Raw genomic sequence first — 14,858 nt, forward strand, 5'->3', positions numbered from 1 at the left:
TCAAATGTTCTTTATTTCATTTTCAGTCTTTAACCTTCATTTTATCTTACTGGGAAGACGTTTCATCAGCTTGTTTTGCCATACATCTCATTCATAATTATTTGCATCATGTTAAATTGTATACAAAACCAAAACCACCACATCTACACACAATGCAATGCTTTACATTTTCATGTCCATAAATATTATCGTTGTTTCATTATATTATATTAGGGTGTCACTGAAATTTCAGGTCTAGATGAGTGTAGCATGTTGAACTGGACAGCACCACACATTTTGAAAAAAGTCTTATGTTTAGGTTTTTTTTAATATGGTTTCCACTATCATTACACTTAAATTAAGGCACAGCGTTTTCCCAAATTCTAAGGTAGACCTATGTCACACTGTTAACATGATATGTATTGTGTCAACATCCTTCTGATAATTATCATGCCAGACACTGACAGAGTAAAATTCCAAATCATATAATGGGTGTTTCCTGTCATTATGCTATTTGTGGTAATCTGACTCTAAACCGATGCTGGGATTATGTCTGGAAGTGTCTGCTAATCTGGATCTGATCAGGTGCAGCTCTAGACCCGTCCCATTATAACAGAAAAGTCCACAATAATGAATTAGTTACATAGATAGATAGATAGATAGATAGATAGATAGATAGATAGATAGATAGATAGATAGATAGATAGATAGATAGATAGATAGATAGATAATTGATGTGAATGTGAGACAGCAGGGTGACTTTTAAGATCTGAGGTTAACAGATGCTGTCACATCAAAAATTGCACCTCAGGAAGACCTCAGCACAATACATCACCCTGCCAGCGAGACATGTCCGCCACCAGTGTCAGGGTCACGGAGAAAGCCAACATTCTCCAGTCGTTAAACCCACCTAATGAAATTTCACAAGGACATCAAAAACGAAGGGGAGAGATGAGGATCTTTTCACTCTGCCAGAATTGGTTGCGGCCTTTATTGTTTTGCTCAAACACTTGAGCGTGGAGTGAAACAGCCGCGACATGTAAAAGCCACAAAAACAGCTTTCCCCCCCCTTCTGACTTCACCCCTCGCCCTTGACAAATGTGCTGCTGAATTGTCCTTTCCTGTTGCTCACCCTTAAAGTGTAGGCGGTTGCCGAGGTAGCCCCCCCCTCCCTCCCAAACCATACTATGGGATTGAATTGCGCTTGACCTTTGTGGAGAATAATGGCTGAAGGCCTTTCATTTTTCTGGCCTTCTCAGCGCTTAGAAGAAGGAGCTCTTTACACTGTGTATTCACTGTAGTCAGTCAGTAATTCACAAGCAGGGTGACAGGCTGATCTGTCCACAAAAAGTGCGTGTGCAAGGGTATTGTTTGCCAATTCTGACTCATATGTTCTGAAATTACTGTTTAGGGTTTGAATAAAATATATAACCTTAAAAAGAAAGAACCATTTTGATGTTATTTTGGTGGCCACGCAATTCCACTACTTAACTGCACTGTCCTAGAATAAAAAAGGGCCCTCTGAAGAGAAGAGTAGTTCATAGTAGTTCAGACACAGCTTTGCTAAAGAGGCCACAGCAGTGAGCGGTCTTGCCCTGAATACACGATAAAAGGTTTACTGTAAATTCTAAATGGCGTTTTCTGCAACCCATACATCACTCATGACCATTAGGTTCCACCCTCACTGCTCCGTGCACCCTTCTAGCCACAGCTTTCCAGATGATACAGTACAGAGGCTGCAGTGGAGGCAGATCTGGCTTTGAATAGCCTGCAGCCAATGGATTTTCTCTGGATAATACAATGTTTGGGAGAGAGAGGCAGGGATTAGTCCAGACGTACATCCACCACCCCCCACATGCCCAATCTAATTAGACTGGAATCAGTTTAAGATGAAAGCAAGCCCTAGCATCACCGCACTAAATACTGGAATTAGTATTCCCCGCATGGGAATTTAATGACGGAGACTGAAAATCCAATCACATTCACTCCCAGTTTAGCCCCGCATGCATTGGGCCTGGACAATGACAAAACGAAAGAACAACAACAATGATTTGTCTGTCAATAGATATTGACCAGCTTCACATCTGAGGCCTCTTGCGTATTGGCGTTACTATGTTGTCATCGTTTAACGAGGATAAACAGCTTATAATCAGATATTTAGACAGTCTGTCTCTGATGTAAACCTTTGTCACTTTCTGACTCCTGCACAAGCCATAAGAGAACAGGAACAGGACAAAAAAGGAAGAGAGAGAGCTCATTTTAAAACAAATGCACCCATAGTCTTGTGTTGTGTTTATTGACGATTCGTTCAAATGTGGGTTCATCTATGGAATTCAAATCAATAGCGCAGGTGCAAATACACACTCTCCATGTTTCTATGTTGTTTATTTTCGTGGCCCAACAAAAAAAAAAAAAAGAATTGACATGTTGTTGCTAATTTGTTCTTCTTATTTAGAGGGCTGCATTTGCACACAAAATCCTTTAACAAGGATTGGGGAAGTTAGTTATTAATCAGCTCCTTACATCAAAGATGCGATGCTCTATAGGAATTGAAACTGTCAAATTATTGTTATCAGTCACACAGCATCAGATCCTTTTTAGTTTCTATTATCCCCCAGACTTTGTGCCCACGTTTGCTGATAAAACGCAACGGATTTTGCGGCACGCGTTCATAAGAAACATTCTCACAGTCTCTTGACTTTATCTTGCCCTTGTTATTATTTCCCAACCTAAGTATATTCAGTCAAGGGAACTCTATTTTAAAACCACTAAATTGCAAGCCATATTTCACCGTCAGCCTGGTGATTAACGGCAGAGACTGCAAATAACTCCGGCACCTGGGTTCCATCCACCACACGGTATCTCCTACACCTGTGTTTCATCCACCAAAGCATTACACCTGAGAAATCAGGAAGCCATTGTCCCCCGTGAACAAATACTCAACATGAAATCTTATTATTTATTGCTGGCTGTATTTGGAGGTATGCACCAAAACAGAACCTGTTGTTTTTCCGCTAACAGGTGTAATGCAACTTTTAGACTCATCCAACAACTGATTTCTGTAAAACTTTTTTTCCCCTCAGGATTACATTCAGTGTGCTTTTTTAGTAAATGAGGAGATGAATGTTGTTTGTGCAGCACTTTACACAAGCACAAGTGCTGCATGAGGACATGTAGGCAGTGAGAAACGCGATTCTTGTTGTGATTCGTCCTTTCAGATGGAAAATAGACATTAACAGCCGTTTCTGTGTATTAACTCAAGTGTCAATAAAAGCTGCACACAGTCTAACATATGAAAAGGCGATCTTATCTTCTTTTCTTTCTTTTTTTAAAAAAAATATATCTTTCTCTCGGCCTTCCTGCTTTGAGTATTTACCGCTGCAAGACGTTTCATTTCTGAGGTACAAAAAGAAGGGAGGAAGGTGAGGGAAATGGAGGGGGAGGTACACCTGCCTCATTACTGCATTGTGGATGAAGGATACAATCACTGCTGGCATTTCTACATGACGCACAGCCAACTAACACATATTTTAAAGCAAAAAGAGAAGGAGGAGGAGGTGTGATGGGAGAGAGGGAGGGAGGGAGGGAGGCCCGAGAGGAAAAGAAAAAGGAGACGCAGACAGACAGGCCAACAGGCTGACAGAGACTCAGTGTCAGGGACAGAGTGAAAGAGAGAAAGAAAGGAAGTAGGTGATACAGACAGCGAAATGAGCAAGTGATAGAAGTGAAGTGAGAGTGAGAAAGAAAGGGAGGGGCAACCTGAGAGGAATCAAACATAGGCTCTGTGCAACAGAGGTACGTCGGCAAACGAGCATGTTATGGCAGCCCGCTGGGACTTCCCCGGCAGATCGTTTGTGCTGTTTCCCAATCTGTTCTGAGGAGCAGCACAGCCCCGCATGGGGACGTGTGAAGTCGTCAAGATGGGATTGCTTAAGACAGATGAAACACGGTGTTTTTTGATGCCATCTTGAGCGGACAAAAGCCTGATTTCCTGTTTTGCCTGTGACACAAAGGGTGCTGTGTAGTTTGCTGAACAGTTCAATGCTTTTTTTGTTGTCAGGGCTGTAAATAACTAAACGTGCGAGAGGTGAAGTTATGGAGGGGCTGGCTCCACATGCCAAAAAAACTGGGAAATATTTGGCACATTTTCTCTCCTTTGGCATTTCTGATACCTCACCACCTGTAACAAACACACGGCGTTACAGCGCTCTCATCAGCTTCTTACATATCTTACTCCAGAGCGAAAACAGGATTTAAAGTGAACATTTTCACACCCACCCACTCCGGTCTGAACCGTCACAGCTTCTTTTACATTCACTGGACTCCTGAAACAATACCATAGTAACAGAGATCAACGTGTCAGGCACTAATATTGCTTTACATTTTAAAGGGCGCTGAGCAGCCAGGCTAAGGTTTTTACAAGGCAAGTTGAGTCGTTGGGGAAATAAAGAAGCAATGGAGGAGGGAATGAAGGAATTTTAGGGGGTGATGGGATATGTCTCACTCTTTGTTCACATACACACACACATACACTCACAAACTGAAATCATACCATGTGTAGCAGAAGACCAGGCTGTGAGGAAATAGAAGCTAAATATAAAGTGACACGATGCATTCCCTAGGTCATTCACAGGCCCTGCACCAAATCACAACACTCCACAGATCGTCGTTTATCATACACACAGGCCCGAGTCTCACAAAGAAAATTATAAAGCAGCCAAATAAGTATGCCTTGTAATTTATAGAATCACTGATGAAGGGATGAGGAGATGCACTGGCATCAAATTGGCTCAGATGCCCAGCCTTCTTATGGTTTTCTTTGTATATCAACTCAGCATCCTGGCAGGAACATTTGTAACAAAAAGCTTTTTTAATGTTTAAATGAAAATTTTAATGAGGCCCTGTGTTGCTTTTCCTTTCGAGTCTTTAAGAGCCCTCTAAATCATTAAAACTTGCTCTTTCTTTGATTTCAAGGTCATTTGAAGAAATAAGGCAGTCTTAAGTGGCCCTCAGACCAAAAGTGGCCTATATGCCAAAGACTGCAAATGAATGTAGCCTAATGCTTTTTAATTTGCATTCATCTTTAAAAACACAGAAGAGCTATCTCGAAGTTATAATAGGCTGAGATGGCAGTTGGGGGCCCTCTAGTCATTAGTAGCAACGCAGCTCCTCTAAAATGAAGGCCTTTCTCATCTTGTTTTAACTTAAGCCCATTACAACAAAGATACATTAGCCTGCTGTCCATTGCCTGTTTGTCTGCATACAATATTCCCGTCTGGCTATGTCTGGGGGTGCCCATGTATGTTCACAAATATGCATGGATTCACCTCCTTTTTTTCTTCTTCTCCGTCCTGTGAGCCAACACATACAATGCCACTATTCAGCAAACACATGCATGAAAATAAAAGATGCTGGAAATGGGGACCTTAGGAGGAGACGACATGCATTGTTTGTTTAATCACGTGTTATAAGATGAATCTGTAATTATGTTGTCATCTGCCCGCTTCAACACGGCAAAACTGGGCCGCCACGGCATGCTTTGCTCCTCGCTCATAATTCCACACTTCAAGCTTTAACGGTCAAAAGCGAGAAATTCTCTTTTTTTTCTTTCAGTCTTTCATCTTTATTCCTTCTTTTTTTATTACAAACACCACTGTGTAGAGACTGGAACTGTGGCTCTTTTTTTTTTTCGAGCAGTCACATAAAGCCTACTTGACAGGCGCTATGTGTCAACTCCCAATGCATATGAGCATGGGGCAACAGATGAACGGTTTTTACGTACTATATTGAACTGATGAGATAGCAAATAACAGTGTGTCCTATTAAACATAGCAAGATTGGTCCTTTTTTATTTCCTCTTATTCTTCCCATCTTTCTCTTTCAATTTTGCTCCACATCTCCTTCGCTTCCCTGTTCTTTTCCTTTGCCATTCTTTTCCCCCTTTCTTTATCTCCCTCTATTCTTTGTATGTGTGTGTCTTTCTCTCTTTTCCCCCTTTTGCTCTCTCTGCAAGGAGAGGTGGTTTGTGTCTGTGAAAAACTGAACATCTCCAGTGAAATTGGTTTTCTGTGGAGAAACTGATGGATCACTCTGTGTTCCTGACAGGAGTAGGGGATTGTTTATGCCATACGGACAAATACATGTATACACACACACACAGTCACACACACGCACACATGCAGGGGTAAGAGGACAGGAGGATTGTTTATGCTGAAGCAGAATGAATTTTGATGAGCTTCAGATTGCTGTATATGGGAAAATACACTTTTAAGATGCAAGATATGTAATCTAGATTGTGGCATTCCCAACAATAAATTATGGATTTGGAGGCAACAGCTGCAGCATCCTTCCTCTCACCCGCCCATTTCCACAACACATGCACACACAAGCAAACACACACATTAGCAGCAAAATGTTACTGCTCTTAAGAACAAATGACTTATGGTGACAAATTCAGCACAGCCATACACACACACACCACAGATCATGAACATCTAACTGTACACTCGTGAGTGGTGGTGACAGGCAGCTGATCTGCAACTGTGAATTTCTCCTGCTGTAATACACAAGCACAAAAACACACAAAAATAACTAACACAAGTTAAAACACCTGTATCATCTCATCATGGATTACATGGTAGTAATCTTTAGGACAATAGAAAAAGGATTTTTGAATTTGAGTGTCTCTGTATGTGTCTGTGTTCACCTGTTTTGAAAATGCACTGTTTCAAAGAAAAAAAGAAATAGAATTAGAAGTTAAATGAAAGATTTATCCCCATTTTCAGCCTGAACAGTGTTATTATCACTATTTCTTTAACACCAGCAATCTTCTTTACAACAAGTGAGAAATTATTCCATTACCAGCGATCTCTCCTCCTCCTCCTCCTCCTCCTCCTCTTCCTCTTTCACAAACACACACATTCAGGGCTTCGCACACACACATACTGTGAATGATGGAGGAGAAGCACTCTTATTATTCTTTCCAACATCTAAGGTAGCACTGGCTAACATGCACACACAAAAGGTTTAGATTTCAGATGCCGGCTTCTATCACATGCACATGCACATAAACTGTAAGAGACACTCTCCACTAATTTACAAGCATCTACAAGACCAAACTTGCGAGAAAATAGAGAAGATTTCATTTTTGCCATTTCTGTTTTTATGTTGCAGTGCTCTCTCCTGACCCCGTCACTGCTTTGCAATTCCCCAAATGTTTTATGTACTGCTCTGGTTATTGCTCTCCAAAGAAAATTGATGCCCTTCAGCACTGATACACACATCAAAAGCACAAAATCATTGATTTTTTTTCTTCTTTTTTTACAAATGCCATATAAATGCCTGTAATAATGATATACATAGGGGTAATAAAGTGAACACAACAAAGCTTGCAGTGTAATGGAGAAAATGCTATAAACCGGTTTGGGTGTTGAAATTAAGGTTGTCCTGTGGTTAAAGTTTAATTTTGTTAGTTTTACAATGTCTGTTGGTCTGAGCGTAGCATAATATAAGATGATACACAGACATATAACATAAGAGAAAAATATGAATGAATATTCCTGTGATAAAGTTGTGTTTTGTTTTGGTCGGCCTCTAAAGTGAAGGAGTATTGAAAGAGATTCTTGACTTTACCTGGACAACGCTGGACAATGGTTGAAAAAAAATCACAAAAATTAGTAATGCTAATAACTAATGCAGATAACGTCTTGTGCAGTCAACTTGTATTAATGTGTGGTGGGGAAAAGGGGTTTTATTCAGAGATTAAATTCATTCCCTCTGTTTCTTTTCTATTTTTTTTTTTTTTTTGTTCCCAGTTTTTATCAGCGCTCATGCAATAACTCGAGCGGAGATGGAGCAAATGTATTCCACCCATATGTATGAATGAATGAATGAATATGATTACTAAGTCTTGGACCCTCTCAAGGACAAAGTCTTATGTGTGTAAGTGTGTGTGTGTGCCCGAGTCTATTTGTACGTGTGTATCTTGTGTTTGTTGTAGCGCATTTTAGAACCAATGTTCACCTTTGTCCATGTCTCAGTTTAGGGTGAATGCATTTGGCTTTGAAAAATTTGAATTTTGATGTACTTTTACTTGCTTGTGTGTGTGCGTGAGTGTATGTAGGTGTTCATGTGCAATTAGAGGTTCAACCAGAGTGTGTTTAGAGGCCGTCCTTAACACACCATGCAGCTTGTTGTGGCATAATGACACCTCACCTTCACAGTGGCTGGTAAATTCAAACGCAGCCATTTGCAGGTGACCTGCTGCTCGCTGCTCACCAGAATCAGGGCTAAAGGAAGGAGAGCGGAGGAGAGGTGCCATTAAAATGCAAAATCACCACTGTGGTGCAGAGTGCGGCACCTCGCTCCCTCACTCTTTCTCTGAGGCAGCCATCTTATGATGGAACGAGTATGTGTTTGATGGTGTGTGAATGTGTGTCCATTTGATTCCATGTGTGTGTGCGCACGCATGCATCTATATGTCTGTGTGTTTGATAGAGTGTAGAGTCTAGCTGCGGCGAGGAATGGCGAGATGGCGTAGAGTTGGCAGGCAGGTTTGTGTGTTGTGTGTGTGTGTGTGTGTGTGTGTGTGTGAGTGCTGGTGTGTATGTGTGAGGCAGGGGTGATAAATCAGAGCTAGGTAAAGGCTTTTTAATGCAGCGGACCCCTCTCCCAGCCTCCATCTTCTGTCAGGGCTCAGTAAAAGATGAGAGCCCCCTGGGGAACAGCACTAGCCCGCAGCATAGCAGGGCTACGCCGCAGGTCACACACACACACACACACACACACGCGCGCACACACAGGGGCCTGACGCATAGCCACTGACTAGGCCTTGTGAATGAGTGAATACATGAATAACTGAATCTATTGAATGCATGAATATATAAATAAAACCTTCCACAGGAGCCACATTTATTGATGAACACCCCCCAAATAAATGTGTTTTTCAAATGATTTTCAAATGATTTACTAAATGATTTATAGCCAGTGATATTGCATTTATATCAGAGAAAATATTTTTGTAGAAAACAGAATGGATATTTGGTTCATTTCTGCCTGTGCTCCTAAGGTCAAACAGAGTCTTTGTCGATGATGTGCCTTGAGTCTTGAAGCGGCCCCAAGTTTCAGGGGGCCGGATATGAAAAATATGTGGAATTTGCCAACATCTGACAATACTTAGCCGGCAATATATCTCCTGTCTGATAGAAAAATGTGTTCTGAATTGCAGATACAGTCTCTTTTCTGGCATACCTTTTTAATTTGACTTTGAGAGAAAACACGCCGGGCTCCTAGATAGACAATCAGAGATATGACTGCTGAATGTTGTGTAAGCCTTTGTGGATGGGGCAGAGAGGACTCCAGCAGCTTGGCGCAGAAGACAAGCACAAACACTTGAGAACATAATACTTGACAGCGAGCCCAGAGTGTCAGTTAGGGGCCCTACAGAGAAAAGTCTGGCATGTTTGTGAAGAGGATGAAAACAGAGACACTGAAAATGCCAGAGAGCTGATTCTAAATTAGAATTTCAGAAAATCTGGGGCCCCAATTTATGTCCTCTTTTTTTCTATAAATGTCTCTAGTTATTAAATAGTCTAGCATGACTTCCCAGAGGAGGGCGTTGCGCTGTGGCCAAACCACAGAAGTTTTAATCTTGGAAAACTGATCTTTACAGAAATTGGTTTTATTTCTATGATTTGGTTGAAGTTATGTAAAGAAAAAAAAAGATACTATATCGTACAATAATGGGAGACAGACACTGGCACAGGCTGTGTTTTCTATATTTTGCCACATTATACTTGACCCTGCTCTATAACAGGGTCAGTTATAGTATGCATATATATTAATTTGTTGGTGCTGAAGGAATATAAATGAATAATGTAGTTGATATGGTCCCAGCAGGAACAATTATATAACCATGAGGGCATACTCTGCATGTTAAGGTAAAAGTGCCACATATCAATTGGCAGAGAGAGCAAGCAAGGTTAAAAAAAAAAAAAAAAAAAAACATTGGGAAAATTCAGGAGCCAGCCCACCACACCGGGTACAGAGTCTATACCGTGTTTAAACCTCACGAACAGAAGAAAGTTTTCCTTCAGATTGCAGCTCCATGTTTACTCAGGAGTGTATCAGCTCTGACGATGCATAACTCTGCTCGCAACTGTGCATTTGTGTGTTCAGAAGCCGGCGTTCAGTTTGCACTGTAGTACTCCATGTTGACATGAGGAGGTTAATGTCTATGTTTGTGTGTACTTATTATTCTTTCTTGTGCATGTGTGTCTCTGCGCATCTGTTGGACTGAGCAGGTTAATGTTGGTTGACACATGCGGTTCACTGATCTCCTAGAGGAGTCGAGACTCACAGCAAAACCTTCACAGACAGGTAGCCATGGCAACCACAAAAAAATATGTTTATTCCTTCCCCGGCAAGCCATAGATTCCAAGATGCTGAAATGCACAAATACATTGTCATTACCCGGCAGCCTCATACTTAACAGGGTTAGGCTTTTTCTGCCTGCTGTTCTCATTGTTCCGTGTGTTGCCTACACATGTAATTTAGAAATTCCTCTTGTTACATTTTCCAGACAGAAAGTCTATATTATCCTTACATACAAGGTTGATACTTCTGTCGATGCCCATGAGAGGCTGCTTTATTGAAAATTCCATCCATGGCCATTATTACATTTGTGTTTTACATTCTTACATATTTTTTTTGTTCTCAGCTTGGCTCTGAGATTTGATTATATTAGATTTTGTCAATGAATTGAAATAATGGCACTCGGATTGGCAGGACGTTATCAAATATTCATGACACTTTACATGTGCTCCTGCTTGTATTTGGTTGCTTGTGTGGATTGAGGGCCTTGTAGTAGCATTGATTGACAGATGAGGGGGAATAAGGCTCTGTTCTACTCCACTGTCTTCCTCTGTTGTTACTGACAACTTCTGCTTGATTGCACAATGATCAGAACCATATTTTTAGAAATGAGTCCGTGCGTCTGTGCTGTGGCCTCAGCTGCAATAATAAAAGACTAAACATCTATGCACCATATTGTTTGTACGGAAAGAGCTAAACAAAATAATCATTTCTTTCGTTTATTTGTTTATTTATTTTTTGAACGGCACATCTAATTTGTGCTTCATAAAATTGGATACAAACCACACTGGCACGTTCATCTTTTAGTAACCTTGAATAGACAATGACCAAAGCTGAATAAGGTGGTGCAACAAAAAAAAAAGTATCAGAATAATGCTATTAAAATTTTAATTCTCAGCTTTTAAACCACACATAAAACACATTTTTCTAACATTCATCTTAAAAAGTGCATATGACTGTATTGTACCAGTAGGTGCACAAGTACCGGAGAACGCGCGTGCCTCACTTTTCATCTCTTTGAGGGGAAATAGGAATAAGCACATTGTGTCCTGCACGACATTCCTGAACAAGCAGAGGTTCAATCACATTTGCAGAAGTTATCAAAACTTTCAAAGAGCTCAGCTGGCGCCTTAAGCCACAGGAAATTCACTGGGACATCTGGAGGGATGTGTGCAGATTATTGCTCATTTAGTCTGTTCTAGACATCAGTAGGAAGAGGACTGAGATTGCTAAACACACGCACAGACTGGAAGATGCGCACACACAAACAGGCTTGGCTTTGGTCGATCTTACCTCAGGCACACCACAACACACCTGTATATAATCCCCCATCATGCCCTCGCTACTCCTGTCCTGGCTCAACCAATCAGAGGACAGGTCAGGTAAAGTTTGCTTCCAACTCTTTAGCCCTGTGCTAAAGTGAGAGAATGTGAAATATAAAAGATGACGGAAAAGCACACTTGCAAAACAACACCGCAATTTATTGTTCAGTCAGAGTACATTCTTGGGATCCTGGCATAAAATAAAAAAAACTGTGTTCAAGTTGCTTCAGGGCGAAAAAAATGTAATGGACTGTTCAGACCAGGTAGATTTAAAATGCATCCAATAGAAACACCCATATGTAAACCTTTTCAAATTGGATTAACTCTTGTATGTTTAAAAAAAAGAAGCAAATTTTGACACTGGTTTCAATATGGATAAATACCAGATATAGAGTATACACATTATATGTGAAAAGGATACAGCCAACACTGAAACCTATTTAGGCTATAAAGTGAAAGCAAATAGGACTTTTTTGTGTGCATTGTCTTGATCTTTGTATTTTCTCTTTCAAACTACATGTATCGAGGTGCACACAGACTGTAGATCACATAGATCTCAAATTATTCTGGGTCTAGAGAACAAAAAAGAAAAGGCCAAAAATTCCCAAACTGGTGTCGCTTCATCTTTCTCAAGTTGTGAAATGCAACCAGACAAAACCTCAACACCATGATAAAATCTCAGGAAATTACTTCCTTATTTTAGGTGTGATTGATTGTCCCCCTGACCTGTTAGACTGAAGAGGTGGTTAAAAAGAGGAGGCAGACTAAGATAATTGGGCCCGGTGGTATCCAAAGCCCGGCAGGTGTTGAAAGAACTCTCATAACGCAGGTACCTGCAGAGGCTGCAGCCCTGAACTCAAGCACACCTAGGATTTCACTACCTTGGAGGAATTTTGGTGTTTTGTGTTTGGCACATTTTTTATTGAATAGATGAAATATGAGAGATACTTGTAACTCCTATTGACATATTGGACATGCCACAAGAAAAACATGTACAGGTGTCAAAAATCCTCTGAGGTGTCAACAAATAGCTGGTGCATTTTTTGTTTCATGTTTTCTTGGCATGAAAATAATGTCATTCGCTCTTTGAAAGTGATGTCAGTTGTTGGAAATATCTCCCATTACAAGAGGGATACAATTCCCTTACCTGTTGAAAAGTAGGTAAAAGCTTACACCCGAACAGCAGAGCAGGTACCAGAGAGTGAAGTGAAATGGGTGTTTTTACTCTTTAATTTCATTAGAGATGCACAGGGCTTCCTGTGTCCTTCTAGCCATTTCAAATGAAGAGGTAAAAGCCAGGCATAAGCTTAAATGATAACATTCTTTCTCAGAGAAAAAATATGCATATACGAATCAAAGCTATTGTACTATCCTTATTAGTATCTGCAAGCCAAAGGCTCTGTTCCAATTAAAGAATACTACAGATGGACTATTCAACAAGCATGCACACAAACGAACCTACAATAGGTACAGTAAAGTACCCAGTATTACAGAGCCCAGAGAAGAGCTTTTTACTTTAAAAACTATTTAATCAGGAAAATCAATGCCTCACATCAAAGAAATGGAGATGAGGGACAGGCGGATAAAGAGGCTCATCAAAGAAGGAGATCTAGTTAGGGATTCAACGCCCTAATTCCCTTTCTCTTAAAACCTTCGTCAGAGGGGGCACAGGGCCAATTTGCTCCCTAAATGGCTGCGTGTGAATGTGCAGATTGCTTTGCATAGCCGCTGGGAATCTGGGCTTCTTCCTCTTTTTCTTCTCCACACGGAGCCAGTGAATTAGAAAAGATCCAAAGACAGATAGGCTTAACGGAGCCCTAGCTACCTTCCTTAAGTCCACAGCCCTGTTCCAACTTCCAACTAATTCAATCCATGGCCTAACTCAATTAATAGACTTTAATGCACTGTTTCTTCTTTATCTATTCTCTTTCATGGGGATTGGGGACGGAGGTTGTCGAGTAATATCTGCAGAAAGGTTGGGATTGTAAGTCTGTCTGAATGTTAAGACAATGACATGTCCTGGTGGCATTAAGGTTGATCATATATGCATCCCTAATCTCAAACATCTCCTTAATCTTGCTTTATGTGACTCACCGTACATTAATGTAATGTAGTGCATAAAATATTGACAACCAGTCTTTTCCATCTCAGCCTTTATATGCATTGCTCTGGGATTCATTAGTCAAAATGTCCTTGGTGTGAGAGAGGAGCTCTGACTATACACGTGATCAGCTTTGTGTTTTTTTTTTTACGAAACGTCAAACCCATCATCATCTCGGACTGAAAACTCCACCAGAAGGTGTATATTTATTTTAATCCAACTAAGGGTTGATTCAGTATTTCTTTATGTGCTTTAAACCATGCAATTCATCAGTTCTGAACTTTAACATTACCTCCAAGGGCATATAATCTTGCACATATACTTTGCAGACCTGTGGAAGTTGTTGGAGAAATAAAGATAACAACGGTCAGCTCTGCCAGTCCAACTACCCAGTATTCTTCAGGGCATTCGTGCACCTAATGAGGACAAATATTTCATGCTTTATCCTCTCTCTCTGCTCAACGGAAACATTAACCTCGTCTTGAGTGAAAACGTGTGCATGTCTTTCTGAGCCAGTAGATCTGAGACCGGCTCTCCGCAATAGGCTTTCTATCACGCCTGCAGTTCCGATTGATCGTCTCAGCAATCAGCAATTAAACCCTAGTGATGAGAGCGGGAGAGGGGTGGAAGGGGGAGGGGAGGAGAGGTGGGAGGTAGCCCACCCCCGCCCCCACCCTACCCCGCTCCTCTCTTGTCAGCCCAGGAAAGGCTTCACTCAGCTGGGGTGTGTTTGGCCTGGGGCTGGGCTCACTGGTGGAGGTTAACTCCAGCATAAATAAGCATCTTTGGACTCATTACAGGGATTAGAGAGTAATTCGCCTGCGAGGAAGGAGACGACTGCCAGGGTTTTGGTACAGTTTACTACAGTCTTATAGGGGCGAGGGCCCTAGAGATTACAGAGGGAGAGAGATGGAAAGGCAGCAAAAGAGAGAAAGGCCAAGGGAAAAGAGAGGCTGGCTGTCAAGTCTGTGCGTGTGTGTGTGAGTCAATCCAAGCCCCCGGCTGCCCCCTTGATCTTGAGCATGTTGGGGTGCTGTGAAAATGGATAATGGGAGTTAGAACGACCAGGCCTGTCTAGAGAGAAG

The sequence above is a fragment of the Trachurus trachurus genome (genome assembly GCF_905171665.1).
Source record: "Trachurus trachurus genome assembly, chromosome: 20".
Taxonomy (NCBI): domain Eukaryota; kingdom Metazoa; phylum Chordata; class Actinopteri; order Carangiformes; family Carangidae; genus Trachurus; species Trachurus trachurus.